Source organism: Sus scrofa, chromosome 15 (genome assembly GCF_000003025.6).
Source record: "Sus scrofa isolate TJ Tabasco breed Duroc chromosome 15, Sscrofa11.1, whole genome shotgun sequence".
NCBI lineage: Eukaryota > Metazoa > Chordata > Mammalia > Artiodactyla > Suidae > Sus > Sus scrofa.
Window position 1 is genome coordinate 17,863,601 of NC_010457.5, and position 25,752 is coordinate 17,889,352.

The 25,752-nt window shown below is 44.5% G+C and overlaps 1 protein-coding gene and 1 pseudogene across 6 annotated transcripts in view; one reads left to right on the forward strand and one right to left on the reverse strand.

Annotated features, from left to right (window-relative positions):
- MGAT5 (mannosyl (alpha-1,6-)-glycoprotein beta-1,6-N-acetyl-glucosaminyltransferase) overlaps nucleotides 1–25,752 on the reverse strand; it is a 374,468-nt gene that overhangs the window by 318,795 nt on the left and 29,921 nt on the right. For 2 of the 6 annotated variants that reach the window (XM_021075188.1, XM_021075186.1), the window contains exon 1: nucleotides 9,398–11,732. The exons of the other annotated variants lie outside the window; for them this stretch is intronic. The gene's annotated coding sequence lies outside the window, so the exon portion shown is untranslated. Of the gene's footprint in view, nucleotides 1–9,397; nucleotides 11,733–25,752 lie in introns of those variants that run through there. 6 annotated transcript variants of the gene reach the window in all.
- Nucleotides 1–25,752, forward strand: part of LOC100152750 — a 103,174-nt pseudogene that overhangs the window by 48,896 nt on the left and 28,526 nt on the right.

Genomic DNA, 25,752 nt, shown 5'->3' on the forward strand with positions numbered 1-25,752 from the left:
CCGCGGGAGCGGCCCAAAGAAATAGCAAAAAGACAAAAAAAAAAAAAAAAAAAAGAACCAGCCCTGAGTCACACCTGTTTCTCTCTCTCCCTTAGCCTGGAAGTAGCAACATCAACATTATCTGGGAAGCTGGGACTGCAACATCTCAGACCCCACCACACACCTCCTATACAGGAAACTCTGGGCTGGGGCCTGGCGAGCTGCTGGAAAACAAGCCGTCCAGGAGACTGGGATGTATCCTCAAGATTCAGATCCACCATCAAGAGGCTATTCCCATGTGGGCTGGGACATTTCTGCAGGCAGCTCTTTTCTTTAAAACAAAAACTATCTGGCATTTTTCAGTTCCTTAAAAACCTGCTATAGGATGATGTCAGCTGTTTCTTTCTATTTTTAATTCCTCATGATGAGGCCGAGGATGATTCATTCAGCACCTTATGTGATCACTTAAATAGTAAGGCTCCTTCTCCCCCACCCCTCATGGAAGGTGACTGCTGCCTGTTATTTCTGATGTAATTACAGGAACGATTCGGTAACAAAAGCCTGTCCTTTATCAACCTCAGCGAAAGCTGTAATCGAGAGTTATAATTATAACGCTCCATTCTTTTCCATAATGTGTTCCTAATCACGTATCCTTTGAAACTGATCGTGCCACATGTCATAACAAGGAAACACAGCACCCGGGATCAAATTTAGTTTATTGTAAATAGAGATCAAAACTGCAAGTGTTTGGGCAAACCTTTCAACTGACAGGAAACAAGTGTGCAGGCACCAGCTGGCTCGATCTCATTTATCTAAGTGAAATATGAAAAAAAGAAAGTTGACTTAATGCTTTCTATGAGTCCTAAAGTGACCTCGCAATACAGAATGGTGTTATTACCAGACACCACCCAACATCCAACTCATTATCAAAGCAGGAAGGCTTCAGGGGCATTTCCTAAATAATAAATAACCCTTGGCTACACCTTTAATTTGTTGAAGTGTGTATTAATTCAAAGTTAATTTCGTACCTGCTGTGAGGGCTCCTGATGAATTGTGACTACCAACAGATTATTAATTTCCCTTTCCTTTTTGATTAATTTCACACGTAGGCTGGATAAGAAAGGCGAGATTAATGACGTCTGGAAGACAATGTTCGGTTCTTGCTAGATACTAAATCAACCTCGAGTGTTCAAATAAACAGAGAACCCAGATAAGGAAAGATAACGGAATCATCTCCAGGAGGTGTGCAAGGCGCCATGCAAATAAATGCCTGAAAACCTAGGGAGTGTTTAAGCCTTAAATGCCTGTTAGGAGTTCCCATCGTGGCTCAGTGGTTAACGAATCCAATTAGGAACCATGAGGTTTCGGGTTCGATCCCTGGCCTTGCTCAGTGGGTTAAGGATCCGGCATGGCCGTGAGCTGTGGTGTAGGTTGCAGATGCAGCTTGGATCCCGCATTGCTGTGGCTCTGGTGTAGGTCAGCGGCTATAGCTCCAATTGGACCCCTAGCCTGAGAACCTCCATATGCTGCAGGAGCGGCCCAAGAAATGGCAAAAAGACCAAAAAAAAAAAAAGAGAGAGAGAGAAAAAAAACCACACCTGTTAATACTCTTCCGGGAAGGGAGGAGAAAAGTTGGAACTCTGAAGACTGTAATCCACACCAATAAACATGTGCCCTTACCAGTGACTGAAGAGATGGTGTTATTTATCACACTCTAATTCTGTTATTTCGAAAGGTCCCTCTGTGTATTTCTTAGCCTCCTCACACCCTTCCTGTCTTCTCTCCACTCTGTGTGACAATCTCAGGACTCCTGGTGCAAAACGTATGAAGAGACAGAGCGCTCTCAGCAGAGGCTATGAAGAAAAGGAGAATGAACTCTGTCTCAACAGCATGGTTCAATAGTCAGGGGCCTTCGTGCATATATGCTAATCCTATTTCCAATGCTAATGCCTATACTCATTGACAACTGGCTATGCGCCAAGACACTAGGAACTTCGTAGAAGTTATAAGAGCACTTGAAGGTACTATGACGTATTTTACAGATGAAGAAACTGAGGTTTAGAAAGCTAAATATTTAAAAATTTTATTTTATAGAAATACAGTTGATTTACAACATTGTGTTAATTTCTGCTGTACAGCATAGTGCTTTATTTCACATATATACTTTTTCATATCCTTTTCTATTGTTGTTTATCACAGGATATTGACTATCCCTGTGCTAAACCGTGGGACCTTGTTGTTTATCCACCCTATGTACAATAGTTTGCCTCTGCCTACCCCAAACGCCCAATACATCTCTCCCTGACTCCCTTTCTCCCCCTTGGAAACTACATGTCTGTTCTCCATGTCTGTGAGTCTGATTCTGTTTCATAGAACAAGTTCATTTGTGCCATGTTTTAGATTCCATATGTAAGTGCAACCATAAGATATTTGTCTTTGTCTGATTCATTTTGCCTAATATGATAATCTCTCAGTCCATCTATATTGCTACACGTGTCAAAATTTCATTTTTTATGACCAAGTAATACTCCATTGTATATATGGACCACATCTTCTTTATCCATTCCCCTGCTGATGGATATTTAGGTTGAGAAAGCCACATATCTTGCATAGGGGATCCCTATCTGCACACAAAACTGTCAGGATCCCAAGCCTGGAATCTTCCATACCACACTGCCTCCCTGAGACGAGAACTAATTAAAACATTTGCAGCTGCCTAGACATTACTTCAGAAAACCTGAAAGCTATGGGCATGACATTTTCCTCGAAGAAACTTCCATGCCTATACCAGCTCCAACTGAGCCAAGTCTTCTTTGAATCCCAACATTTATTTATTTATTTTATATTTTTAGGGCCGCACCTGTGGCATATGCAGGACCCCAGGCTAGGGGCCTACACCACAGCCACAGCAACGCCAGATCCTTAACCCACCGGCAAGGCCAGGGATCGAACCTGCGTCCTCATGGATGCTAGTCAGATTAGTTTCTGCTGAGCCACAACCGGAACTCCTGAATCCCAACATGTAAATAAAATTTCACAATTCTATGATATCTATTCTATCTTCTAATGTCTGCTGGAGTCCCCTATAACTATCACCTCCCCTCTCAAACAAGCCTGCCCAACTAAGACCTATATCCAAGTTCCAAACACAGCAACCAGTTATCTCTGGCCATTGTCTAGAGCAGTGCTCACCAATATAGTTGCCACCTACTACATGTGACTATTTAAATTACAAGGAAAAAAAATTTAAAAATTCAGTTGCTCAGACACACCAGCCTCATTTCAAGAGATTCGTAGCTATGTGTGATAATCACGTTGGACAGCAGAAATGCAGAACGTCTCCACCATGGCAGCAAGTCCCCCTGGACAGCACAGATGCAGAAATATTTCAGGACAGCATCTTGTCATCTAATATCCTTCCAACACTGTACAGGAAGACACAGCCTCCTCACAGAGCTAATTAAGGGCTTCATCAGATGATGCGGCCCTACCTATGTGCCTTCAAACGTCATCTGGGAAGCAGTAACATTCTTTGAGAAGTTAGGTCACTTGGTAAACTTATAAATAAAGCAAGCCGACCAACCTCAGGGAACAGAGAGTGGCAGAAACAAGAGGCACTAAAAGAAACAGTCATCCTGGTCAGTCCCTACCCAGGGCGGCCTGCTCTCTCTCAGGGCATAAATAAAACCTGCTGTACACTGAAAAAAAAAAAAGAAAGAAAAAAGAAAGAAAGAAGGAAAGAAACGATCATCCTAAGGCCTTCCCTCAGGAATAAGCACCCTATGGAACCACAGGTCAGAATCCACCAGGTGCAACCACACAGACCCACATACAGGCACCCAGCCAGGGGCAGCCCCGAGACACATCCTCAGCAGAGCTCTCTCTGGGGGTGAAGTTCATCTCCACTATTCCTCCTGAGCAAGACAAGGTCCCCACATTTGGTCTCTTGTTTCTAATTTTTTTATTATTTTTTTTTGTTATTTTTTATGACTGTACCGTGGCACATGGGAGTTCCCAGGCTAGGGGTGGAATCGGAGCCGTAGCTGCTGGCCTATGCCACAGCCACACCATATCCAAGCCGCATCTGCAAACTACACCTCAGCTCACGGCAATTCCACTGAGTGAGGCCAAAGATTGAACCTGCATCCTCACAGACATTATATGGGGTTCTTAACCTGCTGAACCACAATGGGAACTCCTCTAATTATTAATCAATGCAAGGAAACCACCTTTCAACTGAGTTAGTTATTTCCCACCAATCACTTTCAATTGCTTCACTAAAAACTGGATAATTAGCAATGAAACAAGATTTGGGGACAACGACAGTCCGACAGTAGGCTAAAAAAGAGAGCCTCAGTCCCATTGGTGGAAGGGGAGTCTTAGGAGATTCCCAGGAATTAAAAAAACTTGAGAAGTTCTGAGCAGAGTTTGGGAAAGGACCTTGATATACAATGTTAGTTACTGTTGGATTAAAACTACTCCAGGTGGGACACACAGTGACAACAGGCAAGGTCTCAGATCTGACCTTCAACTATGAGAACCGCCAAGTGCCCTGCAGGTGGCATTTCCTCTCTCCTTCCCCCTTCTCTGCTGACTGCATTGGGCCCTAGGATTGAAGTCCCCAGTCAAGACAAGCCAGCCCTCATGGCTGCCAACACTGGCCCATAAAAGTGGTGGACCTACGTCTGAATCCACCTTCACTGCCAGCTCCTTTAGGGAGTTTCAGCAACTCTTTGAGGGCCCAAGACTCCTTTCGGCATATAGATCAGACCTGGTCTCTCCCCCCACAGTTGTAGAGTCAAGAAATCAAAGAGGAGAGTTTTCTAATGAAAATGCAAATCAATTCATCCTTGATTGAAAGGGTGGGTGATGATGAAACAACGTGTTCCTCTGAGAGCCTATGAAAGCCTTCCGCATCTGAACTCCCAAGAAAGGCTGACCTCTGCCTCTCTTCCCGCATCACTCACCTTTGCTTTAAGGACCACTGCCAGCTGAATCACTAACTCCGAGGAGAGGGCCAACATCAACCCATTCCTGCCCAGTAGCTTTCAACAGTTCTGTAACCTGGTGGATCTTTCTCCAGCCTCACACCTCCCCACCTCCCACCCACTCCTGACCACCTGCCAGACTGGGAAGCACTCCCTCAGGCCAGGCCTCTCCACTTAAATAAGGTGTTTCAGGCACTACCATCTCTAAGATCAAACCCTGGCCTCTGAGGCTTTCCTGAATCAGGAAGGATGGCTCTGTTCCAGCCCAAGAATCTACCTTTTCTCCCTACCTCCAGGTTTTCCTTGACCCCAGTACATCCAAGTTACCCTTCTGTAACACTGTGAAAGAACAATGTGGCCTGCCATATCAGCAAACAGACCAGTTGCAGCCTTCGAGCCACAACAGCTGCCCTGAAGGTGAGCCCTGAGGGAACTCAAGATGGAGACAAAGGAGCTACCCACTGCCAAGCCTTCTGCCACTGCAGCCACCCCCAATGGTGCCCACTGGGGGTTAGGATGGAACAGCCCAGGATACTAGCGCCAGAGATAAGATGTATATCAAAGGGATGATTCAATGAGCCCACACTCTTTATTTTTGGTTGCACCTGCAGCACGCAGAAGTTCCCGGGCCAGGGATTGAACCCGCACCATAGCAGTGATCTGAGCTGCTGCAGTGACAACACCAGCAGCTTAACACACTGTGCCACAGGGAACTTCAATGAGCCCACACTCTTGCATCTCCCCAAACATAGAAAAGTGCCAAATTCCTTAACTTGAGATACTTGGTTTTCTTGTATTAACAGTAATCTTTTGAAATTCTGACTACCTAGTCTTTGTTGCAAAACCCCCTATATACCTTCCCCCCTTATCTCTTGAGTGGTTCCTCAGAGCTATCCAAGAGGCTGTCTACTGGGCTTGAATTTCTCAGAAAGTCTCCCAAATAAAACATAATTCTCAACTTAGGTTGGGCTCTTTTTTTTTTTCCCCCAGTCGACAACAAACAACATCTGCTCTGGGAAATATTCACAGGCCTAAAGTGCCCGGTCCCCTCCTGCCTGTTACACAGATAACCAGGCTGTCAATTCCTCAAGAACAGGGGGTGTCCTATGCCCTGTGTTATCTTTGAATAGCCTTTTGGACCCAGAATCTTGCACAAAATCCATGTCCTGAAAGTATTTGATAATCCAATGAAAACAGTTTCTTGCTAGGGGTCAAATTGGAGCTACAGCTATTGGCCTACACCACAGCAACACCAGATCCAAGCCACATCAGCAACCTATACCACAGCTCATGGCTACACCAGATCCTTGATCCACTGAGCAAGGCCAGGGATGAACCCTCAACCTCACGGTTCCTAATCGGATTTGTTTCCACTATTTCACGACAGAAATTTCTGAAAATAGTTTCTATCCATGCCTGTCAATTCATTATTCCGACAACAAATTCTCAGAGCATTAGGGCCCTTTCGATACCCAATTTGCTCACCATGAGCCTCTGGATGCTGCCTGATGGTTCCAACTCCACCATTTACCAGGAAAGGCACTTAGCCCCTCTAAGCCCAGTTTCACCTTTTGTGAAACCAAATTCATAAAGGTACCAACCATCCCCACCCCCACCCCTGGAGACAAAGGTAAAGCACTTAGCAAAGCACTTAGCGTAGAGCCTAGCACACAGTAGGCATTCAATACACGTTAACTTTACCCCTCCTTCTCCTATTACTACCAAGTCTCCTATTATGTAGCATAATGGAAATAACATGGTCACAGGAATAAGAGACCTGCGTTCAAATCCCAACTCCGTTCAGATCTCAGCTGTGTGATTGTTTTCAAACCCAAGTTCTTGTGCCCAACACACAGTGAGGCCAGACAAATGAAAATGTAGGGGTTTGGACCAGGGCCAAGCGAGGCGAACAGATGGTTCGTGCTCAAAACACCCAAACTCCCCGATGGTTTTCGGGGGAGAGTTTTTAATAGGAAGAACTAGGGAGAGGGCTGCAGGGTATGGGACCCTTCTCTGATTGGTTGGTGGGAGGATAGAAACAGGGTGGTGATCCAAGAATCTGAATCATTGTCAGCCTCTGGTTCCAACCCATCTGGGCTCCACATGCCTGTGCTCAGCCTGTGGTTACCATTGACCACCTGGATGGAGGTCCCAGAAGAACTCAGATCAGGAGTTCCTACTGTGGCAGAGCAGCTTAAGGATCTGGCATTGTCTCTGTGGCAGTGTAGTTTCAATCCCTGGCCAGTGCAGTGGGATTAAGGAGTCAGTGTTGCCACAGCTGCAGCGTAGGTTGCAGCTGAGGCTTGGATTCGATCTCTGACCCGGGAACTCTATATGCTGCAGGTGCAGCCAAAAAACAAACAAACAAACAACAACAACAACAACAACAACAAAAAAAACAACTCAGTTATCTGTAGCAGATTGCTATGCACATCCCCCTGAGGAGGAGCCAGGACCCTGCCCCACCACTGCAGCATCCTTTCTTCCTGAATTCCCTCACTCCACTAATTAGTAACTGTTTGAATCTGCCCTTTGGAACTCAGGAAAGGCGTGGGAGGCTGAAAGCCTTTTTCCTCCAAACAAGAAACAGGGGATAGGAAAGGCTTTTGTGCCCACCAGGTTTCAGGACCTTGAGCAAATTATTCCAACTACTCAGCTTCAGTATCTTCATATGTAAAATGGGGTTAATAATCAACCTTAAAGGGTTAGTCTAAGAACTAAATGGGAGAACATACCTAAAGTTCCCAGTACATAGCAATTCACTGAGTGCCATTTACTAAATGTGATTTTAATCCAGTCAAAACACAAGTGAAAAGGAAAAAAAACACTCCTTGTATCCTCACTCCCATCACTGTCACCCCTTTCTGGTCACATTCTTTAAGCCCATAAGCCAGCCCCCCACCCCTCCCATTTTGAAACTGAGCAGGACCCTGTGGCACAAAGCCTTTCCGTGCCTCCCCTTTCTGGTTTAGCAAAAAAAGGGTTTCAGCCTCCTAGACCTTCCCTGAGTTCCAAAGAGCAGATCAAACAGTTACTAATTAGGGGAGAGAGGGAGGGCAGGGACAAAGGAAAGGCAGCCAAGAAACAATAGGGCAGAGTGGGGCCAGCTTCTGGGTCTTCCTAGGTGGATGTGCACAGCAATTTGATACACACCTCTGCGTTCTCCTACAGAAACCAGCCCCTCCCCACGCAGGTGCAGAAAGGTAACAGCAGGCTGAGCAAAAGTGTGTGGATGCCAGACTGGGTGGAACCAGAAGGCTGATTACTGACATTCCTGGACCACCACCCAGCTATCACCCCACCAGCCAATCACAGGAGGGTCCCACACCCTGCAGCCACGCCCCCCCCCCAATTTTGCCTATAAAAACACTTCCCCCTGGAGTTCCCATTGTGGCTCAGCAGTAAAGAACCTGACGAGTATCTACGAGGATTCGGATTCAATCCCTGGCCTTGCTCAGTGGCTTAAAGATCCGGCATTGTGAGCTGTGGTGTAGGCCAGCAGTTGCAGCTCCGATTCAACACCTGGCCTGGGAACTTTCATATGCTGAGGTGTGGGCTTAAACAGCAAAAAAAAAAAAAAAAAAAAAAAAAAAAAAAAAAAGGCAAGCCTTCCCTACAAACCATCAGGAATCTGGGTCTTTTGAGCAGCAACTGCTCTCTTTCCCTGCAGTAAACCTCTCTCCACTTAAACTTTGCTGATTTGGCTTCTTTGGCCTCACTGGTTGGGCCAACCCTCACCTCCAAGGGTCCATCAGCCAGAGTCCTCATGTAGTGAATGCCTAAAAGTTCCTTAAGGCAAATATGTGCATCTTGTCAGCACTTTGCCTATCTCCAAATATTCATATTTACGCTTAACACCAATGAGGTCATTCCCGAAAGGAAAATACCCAAGTACGATTGGTTACTTTGAAATAATGAACCTCTGACTGAAATCATTCCAACAACCAAAAAAAAAAAAAAGAGCCCCAAATGCTGAGAGAAAGAAAAATCCACAGATTTGAATATTCAAACAAGTGGCTGAAAGGTTACAACCCCAGCAAGGCAGTTCCCCAGCCAGGATCGCACCCTTATGGGAAAGAAAAATAAACTCTTCTCTTCCAGATCAATTTGCAAGTTTTTGAAAACTCAGTGAGATGCCTCCACTCTCCTCTTCCTGGGGACCCTATGGTGCCTGACTTCCACCTCCCCCCAGCCAGAGTCCAGGATCCAGGAGGCCCAAGCTCTGAATCCTTGACTCAGGTCCCCCCAGTGCTAGAAGAGGAGGAAGGGCAGGAGGCCAGCACTGAGATGGTACAGGAGTTACCAGCTAACCAGGTTCCCATCAGAAATAAGGTCTTAATCCTCAGAGGTGAAAGATGACTTCTCTTCCTTCTCACCACACCCCACATGGCACCCCCAGCCCCAGGGCTTACTCAGGCTCACAAGCTTACCCCAGTCTTGCTCAGTCACTGGTACAAGGACAGTCATTCCTCTATACTAGCTGCGGAAGGCTTGTCCAAGGGCGAGGGAGCTGTGCTTCACCAGGGCGTGTGCATTTCTAAAGAGCCAAAAAGCCACAGACTCAGCAACCAGCTCCGGAAGCCTCTGAGCACTGCTCGCCTTAAGCGTCTTCCCCCTCCACCACCTCCTCCAGGTGTCCTTGCTCTTCCCACGTCTGAACCTGCCCGGGGGGCTCACAGATGTTCCTGGCTAAGCCCATTACATCAGCTGGATGCTCCTGGCTGATCAAAGGCTGAAGTTCACCAGAAGTAAGCCCATAACAGAGCAGAGCAGCGGCCAGCATCACCCATGGCTTGCCAACCAGCAACTTTAATAACCATCCCCTTTAAAAGCTGTTAACATTTACAGATGAAGGAACAAAGGAGGCCCAGAGAGTTCAAGCAACTGCCACCAGGTCACACAGCTGACAGGTAGCGGGGCCAGGATGTGAACATGGCTGTCTAACCACAGAACTGTCCCTCAGAACCTGTGGACAGGCCACATACCGTCCAGCTACTCTTGACCATCTGCCCTCTTGCTGTCCTTTTCACCAAAGTGTTGCAGGAAAGGATGACCCCTTAAAAAAAATTTGCCATCATCAGGTGCTGCCTGCTGAGTGGGGGTGGGACGGGGGGGGGGGGGTTGGGGAGGACCAGCTGCATCCACCCCAGCTGTATCCTCATTAGACAGTGCTTCGTTGAAGTAGAAATTAGGCCTACACTACAGACCAGGCTGCACTGTCGAGCTAGGCAGGCAAATATGCCCACTGACTAGGTGGGTGTAAATCCAGCCACATTCCTAGCAAACACCAGCATGCAGAGCTCAGGAGTTGACATTTCACTCCTCAGATGGTTCTGATGCCACTTGGAAACCCTTGGACACTCCCCCACACCGAAGAAAACCAAAGTGGTGGTTCTCAAGGCAGAGTTGGGAAGGGATGTCAGACTCTCCTCAGGAACTGTTAAAAAGATGGGCCACTACCCACCCCCAAATAAAACAAATAAACCAAAAATTCCACAATTTTCTAGGGTATTAAGCATAAGGAGGGGAGCTGGAGATGGTGATTAACTTCCTAATTTTGTGGGTGGGGATAAAGCACTCTGTTTTCTGCTGAGCCACCTGGTCAGGGTTCAAAGGATTCCCAGAGATTCATTTAGCAGGCTAGCTATGAGTGAACAGAAAAGGAGGAGAGGAAGGGATGGAGGGAGGGGGAGAGAGAGAGAGAAAGATAAGAAAGAAGGAAAGGAAGCAGGAAGACAGAGAAAGAAGGGCAGGAAAGAGAAATCCTGGAGAAATCTTTTACATGTCACAGTGACATGTGAAGTGACATGTAAGGACCCTTCACATGCATACATGCACACACACAAATGGATGAGTAGGGTTTAGACCGGCAAGCACTCTCCAAAAGAAAAACCATGTAAGCCACATTAAAAAAAGGAAAAATAGGTGAAATTAATATGAATCCTGTAATTTATTTAACCCAATACATCCAAAATGGGACTGTAAAGTGTAATAGGCATTTCAAATCCTTTTGAAGTCTTTAACCTTCTTTTCTTCAGACCAAGTCTCCAAATGCCCCTGTACAGTTTATATTTATGGCACATCTCAATTCAGATTAGCTGCCCCTCAAGGGCTCCACAGCCCCACATGGCCAGTGGCTGCCATGCTGGACAGACAGCATGGACAATGCCTACTTGTTCTAGGGCCACTCGCTGGGGCTCTTGTGAACTGAAGCTTGGTGCTTGCCATCAGCCTCTACATGGAGTAGAACATAAGCCACTGCAGCTGCCGACCCGCATCACCCCCTGAGTGGAGCTCAGGGTGGAGACCAGGAGTGAGACACTCTGTCTGGAAGAACAGGCCTTCGGACAGTCAGATATTTTTAGGAGAAGATTTTATGTGCCTAACTCTTGCTTCTCCTCATATCTAGAAAAACACTAAAATCCGTCCATGATGACTGATGTCTGTGACTAGCAGTGACCTTCATGAGACCAGCAGCGAACTGCTGTAAAAAGTGTGCATGGCTGCGTGCGTCTCCTCCTTCACCTTTATGACTTATGTGTTGATGTTCTCCCTTTCCTCTTGGAGCAGTATTTACTGAGCAAGACAGAAGATGTCATGGTCATCTGTGAGAACAGCCTCTTCCAAGGGTGGACCAATGAGCCCTGGGGGAACTCAGGAAAGCACATCAAAGGAGCGATTCCAGTCGTGGCGCAGCACAAATAAATCCAACTGGGAACCATGAGGTTGCGGGTTCCATCCCTGGCCTTGCTCAGTGGGTTAAGGATCCGACATTGCCGTGAGCTGTGGTGTAGGTCGCAGATGTACTCAGATCTGACATGGCTATGGCTGTGGCATAGGCCGGCAGCTGTGGCTCTAATTGGATCCCTAGCCTGGGAACCTCCATATGCCGTGGGTGCGGCCCTAAAAAGACAGACAAAAGAAAGGGGGGAGCGGATTCCAGTAGCCCAGACCTTTACGTCTTCCCATAGAAATGGTTTTCTGTAAATCTTCCGTAAATCTGGTTATCTGTAAATCTTTTGCTCCTACTACCTCCCCATTGTCGCAAAAACTCATATATCCTGGCTTCACCACTCGCCTCCTCAGAGTGATTTCTCAGGGCTACCTGAGATGCTGTCTCCCAGGCTTTAAGTCCTAATTTCACTCCAAATAAAACTTAACTCTCAACGTTCATGTTGCATTTTTTTTTCAGTCGACGCTCTTCATCAGGGACCGACTCTGGAGAGTCCCTCCCAAGGAGCATTTCTAGAGTGGCCATCATCAAGGGCTGTCCTGAACCCGGGAGCCTTGCCTGGGGCCTTTACAACAACATCACAATGAGTTCCTGGAAAACATTCCTCTCCTGGGGGAGCCTGTACCTCCAACCTTTCCAGCCCCTGATCTTACCACCTCAGCAGCAAAAGGAGTAGGGCGGGCATAACAGATTTTCCCACTATGCAGTTGTAACACACTCACACACAACTACACAAGGCGAGTGGCACAGGAACTAGGGCACACTCACCTAGAGGTGGCCCACAACAAGCCCCCTTGCTCACTCTTCTCCAGTGCCTTTATTTCCTTGCTAGCATTCCAGGAGCCAGCAAGTCTCTGAGCACTGTGACAGTGATGGTTTGTTATTCACACAGCTTGGCCAGTGGTTCTCACCTGGAAACTGGCTAGAGATGCAAATTCTCAAGCCCCACTGGCCCCCTGCCCCCAGGCCTACAGAATCCAACTCAGAGAGTGTGTCCCATCAACATTTTAAGCAGCACTCCAGGTGTTTCTGACACCTGTTCCATCTTTAGAACCATTAAACTACAAATCCCCGGTGCCCCTATATGGCTGACCTGTGACCTAGAAATGCAGCTGGAAAGGTCTCTGTCTGCAAATGAACACTGCATCACATGTTGGCTGTGGGTCCATGGCAGAAGCAGTATTCGGTCACCACAAGGTTAGGGAGTGGGTTAGGTTAGCCAGAGCTGGCCATGGCTGGGCCACATGCTGCAGGCCCATCCTGGGATTTCTGGTGCTTAAATAACTTGAAGATACCAATCAAACCCACAGATGAAAAGAAATTTTACCAACAGTGGTTGTTCCTGCTATGGCTAAGTGGGTTAAGAATCCAACTTCAGTAGCTCTTGTCAACGTAGAGGAGTGGGTTTGATCCCGAGCCTGGCACAATGGGTTAAAGGATCTGGTATTACAGCAGCTATGGCATAGGTCAGATTTAATCCCTGCTCCAAGAAATTCCATATGCCATGGGTGCATCCATAAAATTTTTAAAAAAGAATAAAGGAAATGATGAACTGTGGCAAACACTGTGAAAGAAAAAAAATGGGGGTGCCACAGAACAGAATGTAAGGGGTCTCCTACCTCAAGGGTTGAGGGAGGCCCCCCTGAGGAAGGGACACTTAGGCCAAGACATGAAGGAGTAAGAGTTAGCCACACAAAAGGAGGAGGTAATTGTTCACAGTAGAAGAAAAGCTTGTGCAAAGGCCCTGGGGCAGGAGAGTGTGTGGTGCTTTGGAGATGTTGCAAGAAGCCAGGGTGGGTAGAAAACAAAGAAGGAGTCAGGAGGAGTCCCTGGGGGATGAGGTTAGATGAGTGGTCTGGCCTTGGATCCTGCTGAGACTCAGAAGCTTGGTCAGGAGTCTGTGCTGGAGTCTAGGCTCAGGAGCCTTTGAATCTTAGGCAGAACACTGACAATAAACATAGTGTCTAACATCTGTTCAGCAGTGGTCTAAGTGCTCTGTGTAAAAATGTGATCCTTCCAACAACCCGCAAGTAGGTTCTATTATCATTATCACCTCTATTTTACAGACGAGGATAGAAGCTAAGTTGCCCCAAGTTCTCCAGCTAGTGATGGATTAGAACCCAGTAGGGCCAATTTCAGAATCCAAGCTCTGGACCATGTGCCACATGGCCTAGTAGCAGGAAAAGACTGATGGCAGTGATCTGGTTTGCATTTTCCAAAGCTCACTGAAGATGCGGCTGTGTAGATAGGGAAGAGAAGACAGAGGCCAAGGCCACTGCATTATCCAGGCAATTAATAGAAGCGGCTGGACTGGGGTGGTGGCAGCAAAGATGTCCAAGCAAGAGAAATGTCTGGGTGCAGGGCAAGAGTGGATTCTCACCCAGTTCTCAAATTCCTGAACAAAAATCAGCGCATCCTTGGAGCTCCCTTCATGACTCAGTGGTAATGAACCTGACTAGCATCCATGAGGATGCAGGTTCAATTCCGGGGTGGTGGCTGCAAAGATGTCCAAGCAAGAGAAATGTCTGGGTGCAGGGCAAGAGTGGATTCTCACCCAGTTCTCAAATTCCTGAACAAAAATCAGTGCATCCTTGGAGCTCCCTTCATGACTCAGTGGTAATGTACCTGACTAGCATCCATGAGGATGCAGGTTCAATTCCTGGCCTTGCTCAAAGGGTTAAGGATCTGGCACTGCTGTGAGCTGGGATGTAGTTCTCAGACTCGGCTCTGATCTGGCGTTGCTGTGGCTGTGGCATAGGCCAGCAGCTACAGCTCCGATTCAACCCCTAGCCTCGGGACTTCCGTGTGCTGCAGGTGCAGCCCTAAAAAATACACAAACACACACACACACACACAAAGATCAGTGCATCTTAGCCCACCTCCTCATCTTCCATCAGAGAATCAGAATAAGGGCTGAAAAGAGGGCTCCCTGAAAGTTCCCGCTCTGGAACAATTAATAAATGGCATCTCTGCAACACCATAATGAAAGTTTGATCCACAGCCCAGCAATGTGGGTTAAAATATCCAGTGTTGCCACAACTGTGGCATAGGTCACAACTGCAGCTCAGGATCTCTGGCCTGGGAACTCATACGCCTGGTGCAGCCAAAAAAAGGGGGGCTTCCTTGGAGTTCCCATTGTGGTGCAGCGGAAACAAATCCAGCTAGTAACCACAAGGTTTCAGGTTCAATCCCTGGCCTTGTTCAGTGGGTTAAGGATCCAACATTGCCATGAGCTGTGATCAAAGACATGGCTCGGATCCAGCGTTGCTCTGGCTGTGGCATAGCCTGGCAGCTGTAGCTCCAAGAAGACCCCCTAGCCTGGGAACTCCATATGCCACAAGTGTGGCCCTAAAAAGCCAAAACAATAAAAAATAAAAAAAGAGGGCTTCCTGTCCTGTGCAATGAACCCAAAACACAGGGCTGTATTCATGACAGAAATAACAGAATTCAGCCTCTTCAATCTGAGACACTGTTATTCTCTATTATTTTTTTTTTAATATTTAATTGAAGTATAGTTGATTTACAAGGTTGTATTCATTTCTGGTGTACAGCACAGTGATTCATTTATACACATATATACTCTTTTTCAGATTCTTTTCCATTTTAGTTATTAGAAGATACTGAATATAGTTCCATGTGCTATACAGTAGGTCCTTGCTGTTTATTTGATATATACTAGTGTATATCTGCTAACCCCAAACTCCTAATTTATCCCTCCCTCTCTTTTCCTTTTAGTAACCATAAGGTTTTTTCTAAACTTTTTTTTCCTTTTTTTTTTTTTTTTTTTTTATCTTTTTAGAGCTGCACCTGGAGGTTCCCAGGCTAGGGCTCTGATTGGAACTGTAGCCACTGGCCTACGGCCACAGCCACAGCAACACCAGATCTGAGCCGCCTCTTTGACCTACACCACAGCTCACCGCAATGCCAGAGCCTTAACCCACTGAGTGAGCAAGGCCAGGGATTGAACCCACATCCTCCTGGATGCTAGTTGGGTTTGTTAACCACTGAGCTATGACAGGAACTCTAACCTTTTCTATGTCTGTGAGGCTGTTTCTGTTTTGTAAATAAGTTCATTTTTAACTTAAACTTGAGCATTTTGAGGAAAAAGTCCACTTCTTATTTAGAATGGATGTCTTTATCTACCACGAAAAATCACAAATGGCCATATACCCCACACAGCACCCTCAACAAACAGGACCTGACTCACTTAGAGGGAAAGGCTTCCTACTCTCATCTAAACAAGCAGAATTTCCTTTACCATGATTGCCTTGTAGTTCCTCAGGGTGGCTTATGCTTCCAGAAAAGTCCTGCCTATGACTTGGTAAAATGGTGTGGGTCTCCGGGAAGCCAGTATTCAACCAATTCCTTGAGTGAGATTTAGCATCTGAGGGGTATGGTTGGTGTTCCCTGACTTCAAAAGGGTGGGCGGTGGGTGTGAGGCTTCACCCCATCCATGCGAGGGAGCCTGAGATTGATTCATCCAGAAGCTAAGATCTGCGTTGGTAGTGGGGAATTCCCCACCAACCTCCAGAGCCACTGGGCTTCCTGAGTTGAGTTCGGGCACCACCGGGCTGCCTTTTCCCACAAGATGAGCCTGGCCTCCACCCTCTGACCTGAAGATCTAGAGGCAGCACAGATGGGCCGGCTGTGGAGCCCTAGCCTCATTTACTACAGCTGTGGAAAGGCCACATGGTTTTCAGAATTCTTCAGGGCTTTGTCCTGCAAGGCTATAGAGTGGGCAGGCTGTCTTTCTAAAGCCCTCTCTGGCCTAACAGTCCATCGTCCACCTACCGTTCATCCCCCCCAAATCCTTTTTTTTTTTTGCAACTAGTCAAGTAGTGTTTTTATTATTTATTTATTTTTTTTGTAATTGTTATTTCCCAATACAATTTTTTTTTCTACTGTACAGCATGGTGACCCAGTTACACATACATGTATACATTGTTTTTTCTCCTATTATCATGCTCCATCATAAGTGACTAAACATAGTTCCCAGTGCTACACAGCAGGATCTCATTGCTAATCCATTCCAAAAGCAATAGTTTGCATCTATTAACCCCAAGCTCCCAATCCATCCCACTCCCTCCCCCTTCCGCTCCCCCTTGGCAACCACAAGTCTATTCTCCAAGTCCTTGAGTTTCTTTTCTGTGGAAAGGCTCATTTGTGCCTTATATTAGATTCCAGATATAAGTGATATCATATGGTGTTTGTCTTTCTCTTTCTGACTTACTTCACTCAGGATGAGAGTCTCTAGTTACATCCATGTTGCTGCAAATGGCATTATTTGGTTCTTTTTATGGCTGAGTAATATTCCATTGTGTATATATACCATGTCTTCCTAATCCAATCATCTGTCGATGGACATTTGGGTTGTTTCCATGTCTTAGCTATTGTGAATAGTGCTGCCATGAACATGCGGGAGCATGTGTCTTTTTTAAGGCAAGTTTTGTCTGGATATATGCCCAAGAGTGGGATTGCTGGTCATATGGTAGCTCTATGTATTGTTTTCTAAGGTACCTCCATACTGTTTTCCATAGTGGCTGTACCAGCTTACATTCCCACCAACAGTGCAGGAGGGTTCCCTTTTCTCCACACCCCCTCTAGCATTTATTTGTGGACTTCTTAATGATGGTCATTCTGACTGGTGTGAGGTGGTATCTCTGGTAGTTTTGATTTGCATTTCTCTACTAATCAGGGATGTTGAGCATTTCTTCACATTTTTCACAGAACTAGAAAATTTATATGGAACCACAAAAGACCCAGAATTGCAAAAGCAATTCTGAGGAACAAAAACCAAGCAGAAGGCATAACTCCCCCAGACATCAGTCAATGTTACAAAGCCACAGTCATTAAGACAGTGTGGTACTGGTACAAAATAGATGTATGGACCTTTGGAACAGAATAGAGAACCCAGAAATAAACCCAGATACCTATGGTCAATTAATCTTTGACAAAGGCGGGCAAGAACATAAAATGGGAAAAAGAAAGTCTTTTCAAGGAAAAAAAAAAAGAAGAAGAAGAAGAGGAAGAACTAGGACTGAGGAAACTGCAATCAGAGAGCAGTCACTCAATAAGCCAGCATACAGATTTAATCATGAACATGCTTCAAACAAAATAAAATTAAAAAGAAAAAAATAAAAAAGTCATCAAAACCATAAAATGTGGGCAAGGAATGTTAGGAAATAAATAACCCTTGTTGTTTGATTGTTTGTATGTTTCTCTTCTTAATTTTAATACAGTAATGAAGTGTTTGAACTTACAGGACCATTAGGCTAAAACACACAATTATAGGAAGGGGTTAGCATACTTATAAAACAGGGCAACCACAAGCCAAAACCAAATATTGCATTTGCAAAAAATGAAAAAAAAAAAAAAAAAAAAACACTCAAGCAGATAATAACTGGAGACCATCCAACCAAAAAAAAAAAAAAAGAAAGGAAGAATGGAGAACCATAGAATCAACTGGAACACGAGGTTCAAAATGGCAATAAATAATCATCTATCAATTATCACCTTAAATGTCAGTGGACTGAATGCCCCAATCAAAAGACACAGAGTGGCTGAGTGGATAAAAAGGCAAAAACCTTCAATATGCTGCCTACAAGAAACTCACCTTAGGACAAAAGATACATATAGATTGAAAGTGAAAGGGTGGGGAAAAATATTTCACGCCAATAGACATGACAGAAAAGCAGGAGTCGCAATGCTCATATCAGACAAAATAGACTTTAAAACAAAAGACATAAAGAAAGACAAAGAAGGACACTACTTAATGACTAAGGGATCCATCCAAGGAGAGGATGTTACTATCGTCAACATATATGCCCCAAATATAGGAGCACCCAGATACATACAACAAATACTAACAGACATAAAGGGAGATATTGACGAGAATACAATCATAGTAGGAGACATAAATACCCCCCTCACATCAATGGACAGATCCTCTAGACAGAAAACCAATAAAGCAACAGAGATCCTAAAGGAAACAATAGAAAAGTTAGACTTAATTGATATCTTCAGGACACTACATCCAAAAAAATCAGAATACACATTCTTCTCAAATGCTCATGGAACATTCTCAAGAATCGACCACATACTGGGACACAAAGCTAACCTCAATAAATTTAGGAGCATAGAAATTATCTCAAGTATCTTCTCTGACCACAATGCCATGAAATTAGAAATCAACCATGGGAAAAGGAAAGAGAAAAAACAATCTACATAGAGACTAAACAACATGCTACTAAAAAACCAATGGGTCAATGAGGAAATCAAGAAGGAAATTAAAAACTACCTTGAAACAAATGATAATGAAGACACAACCTCTCAAAATCTATGGGATGCTGCGAAAGCAGTGCTCAGAGGGAAATTTATAGCAATACAGGACTTTCCAAAAAGAAGAAAGATCCCAAATTGACAACTTAACCCTCCACCTAAACGAATTAGAAAAAGAAGAACAAAAAAGTCCTAGAGTCAGCAGAAGGAAGGAAATTATAAAGATCAAAGAAGAAATCAATAAAATAGAGACTCAAAAAACAATAGAGAAAATTAATAAAACCAAGAGCTGCTTCTTTGAAAAGGTAAACAAAATCGACAAACCCCTGGACAGACTCACTAAAAAGAGGAGAAAAAGAACCCAAATAAACAAAACTATAAATGAAAAAGGAGAAATCACAACGGATGCAGCAGAAATACAAAAAACCATAAGAGAATATTATGAACAACTATATGGCAACAAATTTGACAATCTGGAAGAAATGGACAATTTTCTAGAATCTTATAGCCTGCCAAAACTGAATCAAAAAGAAACAGACCAACTGAACAAACTGATCACTAGAAATGAAATTGAAGAGGTCATAAAATCACTCCCTACAAATAAAAGTCCAGGACCAGATGGCTTCACAGGTGAATTTTACCAAACATATAAAGAGGAACTGGTGCCCATCCTCCTTAAACTCTTTCAAAAGGTTGAAGAAGAAGGAATACTCCCAAAGACATTCTATGATGCCACCATCACCCTCATTCCAAAACCAGACAGAGATACCACCAAAAAAGAAAACTATCGCCCAATATCATTGATGAATATAGATGCAAAAATTCTCAACAAAATCTTAGCCAACCAAATCCAACAACATACCAAAAAAATTATACACCATGACCAGGTTGGGTTCATCCCAGGTTCACAAGGATGGTTCAACATACGCAAATCAATCAGCATCATACACCACATTAACAAAAAAAAAGTCAAAAGTCATATGATCATCTCAATAGACGCAGAAAAAACATTTGACAAAGTCCAACATCCATTCATGATCAAGACCCTCACCAAAGTGGGTATAGAGGGAACATTCCTGAATATAATCAAAGCCATTTATGATAAACCCACAGCAAATATAATACTCAATGGGGAAAAACTGAAAGCCTTCTCCCTCAAATCTGGAACAAGACAGGGATGCCCACTCTCACCACTGCTCTTCAACATAGTTTTGGAAGTCTTAGCCACAGCAATCAGACAAACAAAAGAAATAAAAGGCATCCATATAGGAAGAGAAGAGATAAAACTGTCACTGTATGCAGATGACATGATACTATACCTAGAAAACCCGAAGGACTCAACCCCAAAACTCCTTGAACTGATGAATAAATTCAGCAAAGTAGCAGGACATAAGATTAACATTCAGAAGTCAGTTGCATTTCTGTATAACAGCAATGAAATATTAGAAAAGGAATACAAAAATACGATACCTTTTAAAATTGTACCTCACAAAATCAAATACCTCGGAATACACCTGACTAAGGAGGTAAAGGACCTATATGCCGAGAACTATAAAACTTTAATCAAAGAAATCAAAGAAGATGTAAAGAACTGGAAAGATATTCCATGTTCCTGGATTGAAAAATCAATATTGTAAAAATGGCCATACTACCCAAAGCAATCTACAGATTCAATGCAATCCCTATCAAATTACCCATGACATTTTTTTCACAGAACTAGAACAAACAATCCAAACATTTATATGGAACCACAAAAGACCCAGAATCGCCAAAGCAATCCTGAGAAACAAAAACCAAGCAGGAGGCATAACTCTCCCAGACTTCAAGAAATACTACAAAGCCACAGTCATCAAAACAGTGTGGTACTGGTATCAAAACAGACAGACAGATCAATGGAACAGAATAGAGAACCCAGAAATAAACCCTGACACCTACAGTCAATTAATCTTTGACAAGGGAGGCAAGAACATAAAATGGGAAAAAGAAAGTCTATTCAGCAAGCATTGCTGGGAAACCTGGACAGCTGCATGCAACGCAATGAAACTAGAACACACCCTCACACCATGCACAAAAATAAACTCAAAATGGCTAAAAGACTTAAATATACGACAGGACACCATCAAACTCCTAGAAGAAAACATAGGCAAAACACTCTCTGACATCAACATCATGAATATTTTCTCAGGTCAGTCTCCCAAAGCAATAGAAATTAGAGCAAAAATAAACCCATGGGACCTCATCAAACTGAAAAGCTTTTGCACAGCAAAGGAAACCCAAAAGAAAACAAAAAGACAACTTACAGAATGGGAGAAAACAGTTTCAAATGATGCAACTGACAAGGGCTTAATCTCTAGAATATATAAGCAACTTATACAACCCAACAGCAAAAAAGCCAATCAATCAATGGAAAAATGGGCAAAAGACCTGGATAGACATTTCCCCAAGGAAGATATACAGATGGCCAGCAAACACATGAGAAAATGCTCAACATCGCTGATTATAAGAGAAATGCAAATCAAAACCACCATGAGATACCACCTCACATCAGTCAGAATGGCCATCATTATTAAGTCCACAAATAACAAGTGCTGGAGGGGCTGTGGAGAAAAGGGAACCCTCCTGCACTGCTGGTGGGAATGTAAGCTGGTACAGCCACTATGGAGAACAGTTTGGAGATACCTTAGAAATCTATACATAGAACTTCCATATGACCCCACAATCCCACTCTTGGGCATCTATTCGGACAAAATTCTACTTAAAAGAGACACATGCTCCCGCATGTTCATAGCAGCACTATTCACAATAGCCAGGACATGGAAACAACCCAAATGTCCATCGACAGATGATTGGATTCAGAAGAGGTGGTATATATACACAATGGAATACTACTCAGCCATAAAAAAGAACCAAATAATGCCATTTGCAGCAACATGGATGGAACTAGAGAATCTCATCCTGAGTGAAATGAGCCAGAAAGACAAAGACAAATACCATATGATATCACTTATAACTGGAATCTAATATCCAGCACAAATGAACATCTCCTCAGAAAAGAAAATCATGGACTTGGAGAAAAGACTTGTGGCTGCCTGATGGGAGGGGGAGGGAGTGGGAGGGATCGGGAGCTTGGGCTTATCAGACACAATTTAGAATAGATGTACAAGGAGATCCTGCTGAATAGCATTGAGAACTATGTCTAGATACTTATGTTGCAACAGAACAAAGGGTGGGGAAAAAAGTGTAATTGTAATGTATACATGTAAGGATAACTTGATCCCCTTGCTGTACAGTGGGAAAATAAAAAAATTAAAAAAAAAAAAAAAGAAAGTCTTTTCAGCAAGTATTGCTGGGAAACCTGGACAGCTGCATGCAAAGCAATGAGTCTGGAACACACCCTCACACCATGCACAAAAGTAAACTCAAAATGGCTGAAAGACTTAAATATAAGACAAGACACCATCAAACTCCTGGAAGAGAACATAGGCAAAACACTCTCTAACATCAACCTTACAAATGTTTTCTCAGGTCAATCTCCCAAAGGAACAGAAATAAAAGCAAAAATAAACCAATGGGACCTAATCAAACTGACAAGTTTTTGCACAACAAAGGAAACCATAAAAAAATACAAAAAGACAACTTACGGAATGGGAGAAAATAGTTTCAAATGATGCAACTGACAAGGGCTTAATCTCTAAAATATACAAGCAACTTATACAACTCAACAGCAAAAAAGCCAACAACACAATGGAAAAATGGGCAAAAGACCTGAATAGACATTTCTCCAAAGAAGATATACAGATGGCCAACAAACACATGAAAAAATGCTCAACATCCATATCCTTCTTCCTGGCACTCATGGCCTTCATGAACTACAAAGTGTCTCTATTGTAAATTTAAAGTGTAAAACCTGGGGAGTGAAACAGGTTACACCTTTCTCTTGCTTACAAAAGTATAAGACTACCGGCCTGTTTTTCCCGGGGCTCTGGTAATTTTTCCCTAGAAGATAATGAACCTTAAAAGGAGAGCTACAGGCCTGCCCTTGCCCCACTTCTTGGCTTCAAGGAGCCAAGAAGCCCTTAAGAATGTAGGCGAGTTAAGGAGATGGGATGGTAAGGAGAACCCATCTCCCTGACCTCAGCCCCAGTAGCATGAGGCCCTGAGGCGCCTCCTTTCCCAAGGAACCCAAAGCAAAAGTTAGTGCACCACACAGCTGCCTCCAGGAGAAGTACAGCCGTCACCTCTTGAGCTGATGGTCCTCCAGTGGCCTGTAAGATGCCAAGCAAGTGGCCTAATCACCCAGCAGGGTCTAGCATGCGATATATAAAACTCCTCCGAGACAGCAAGCCTGTAAATGGAAAGCATTATCATTTGTTACAGGATGAATAAACAACACAGACTTGGAGCCTACAGGCACCACTGAATTACTTTTCCAAGCTCTTCAGGGAGCCCACCGAGTCCAAGAGAGGGTTTGATTTCTTTGTTTTAAAGCAAGACCACATCTCCTACTATGTGACAGCAGGATCCCTCTCCAGGGGCAATTACTGCTGATGCATCTGTCCTGCCAATGACAGGCTGCCTGAAGGACAGGGGTCAAAACAAATATAGTCTGGAGGAAGGTACAGAGGAATTTTACAATTCTGATTAAAAAGAAAATATGCCGAAGGTCTCTAGGTCAAGCAACAACACCTTCAAGGCTTAAGGGGTAGGTGGGGGGCGGGGTTGGACGAAGGCCATCATAATCTACAAGAGCTTGACAAGATCTGGCAAGAGCCCAATTTGCAGCAGCCTCAGACCCAGACTTCTGATACTTTCTCCCCAAGGAGTCAAAGAGCCTCAGAGAGATACAGCGACAGGGTGGAAACAGCAGACATGCATTATAGAACTTTGAACTGAGATCCCATCACCAGATCAGAGGGTGCTACGTCTCCATAGTTTTGCAACTCCTGTAATTATCTTATGAAAAGCAGGATTGGGTCATATTATGTTTCCTTGTGGTAAAAAAACAAACAAACAAACAAACAAAACAAAAATGCACTCCTCATACATAAACATTAAGATTCCCTAGGGTGTTTCTAATCCTAATATGAGTGTTCCCACTTTTCAAATATATTGGGGGGCTCAAATGATGGAAGCAGTCTGGTCTTCTGTTGAGCCCTGAGAGGCTGACCTGCAGAGTGGCTGGTGAGGCTACTCCAGCCCAGTGTGGTCTCTTAGCTGTCAGACATGGGCGACTAAAGATCACTAGGCAGGGGTGTCAGGAAAACCAAGACAGGAGTTTTCCAGATTAACATCTGCTCAAGCGGACCTTCATGTCTTCGGTGTATTACCTGCCCAGTGGCAGCCATGAACCAGGGGGCAATGTATGTGGCTAGCTTCTCTGCACAGACACCAAGAAAGTCAAAGCTCAGAAAACTGACAAGTCCTGTGGGGGTTATTTGGTGGGTTTTTTTTTTTTTTTTTGGCTGCAACCTGGGGGCATGTGAAAGTCCCCAGGCCAGGAATGGAACCCACGCTACAGCAGCAACCCAAACTACTGCAACAACAGCACTGGATCCTTAACCTGCTGCAAAGTGAACTTTTTCTTTTTTAGTAAGTGAAGTTCCTTCTCCTTTTTGTCTGTCTGAATAGCCTTGCTAGTGTTTAAGACAGGGTAAACAAGCTGCCATCCAAATCCTAGGAGGCAAGGGAAGGGAACATCATTTACTGGACCCCATCAAAGAGCTCAGCCACCTCGCTTCTGGCCACTGTGCAGGTTATCTGGTTATTCATTTGCCCCCACCTTCCATCTAGCCCCAGCCCTGGTCTGTGCCCTGACCCAATGATACCTGTAGACTACATTACCCGGGTTCCACTGCCTCCTGGCTTCCCATTGGTTCAGCCCAGTAGAGAACCAGCAGAGGATTGGAGGATGGTGAGAGAGGGCAGGGTATTACTTTCCAACAGGATGCCTCATCTTGGGGCAACATTCTTCTTGACTGGAGCTCTTGCTGGGCAGCCCCTCTCCAGTTCTCCATCTCACTGGGCTCCAGTAACTCTGCTTCCTCCCCTTGCCCCCCTCTGGCCTTGCAGACACATTGGTTCCCCACTGTTTTTAGTCCCCAGGTGCCTACAGATGCCAGCCCAGGACTTCCAGCCCAGGACTTCCAGCCAGGACTTCCGTAATTGTTCCATTCATTAGCCTTCATTCAAACCATCAGGGATGAATTCTCTTTCCTGCCAGGAATGCTACTGGCTCTCACTCTAAACATAATTGCTTTTGCAAGTAAGATGCAATGCAAAGATGTGGGTCAATAAGCTTGGAGGAGCATTTCTAGGAGTGTGTTAACCTGGTATGAGTGGCTGAGAAGAGCTGATAAGGCTAATTCATCATTAGAGTGGCCTTGAGCCCACCTCCTAATCCAACCAGACGACATCCATCCCAAAGTGTAGGTTTCCTTAAACCTCTAGACTTTGTAATAGATGCATAGGGATTGTGTGTGTGTGCATCTGTGTGTCGGTGTGGTGTCTTCTGCATACTAATAGGAAAAAGAACTCTGAGGGGCCCAAGGACCATGTCAAGCTTCTTTGGGGAAAACAGCTTCAAGGAGGGTAATGATAATAGCACTTGTCACTGACCTCGTGCACATTTCACAAGAGCCCTATGAGGAAGGCTTCTTTGTCTCCATCTGAGCAAACAGATCCAAAGAAGTTTGCAGGGATAAGCAGCTTGACCTCAGTTTCATATCCCAAATGGGCTTGACCCCAATGCTGTTCTTTCTTGTCTATCACACACTT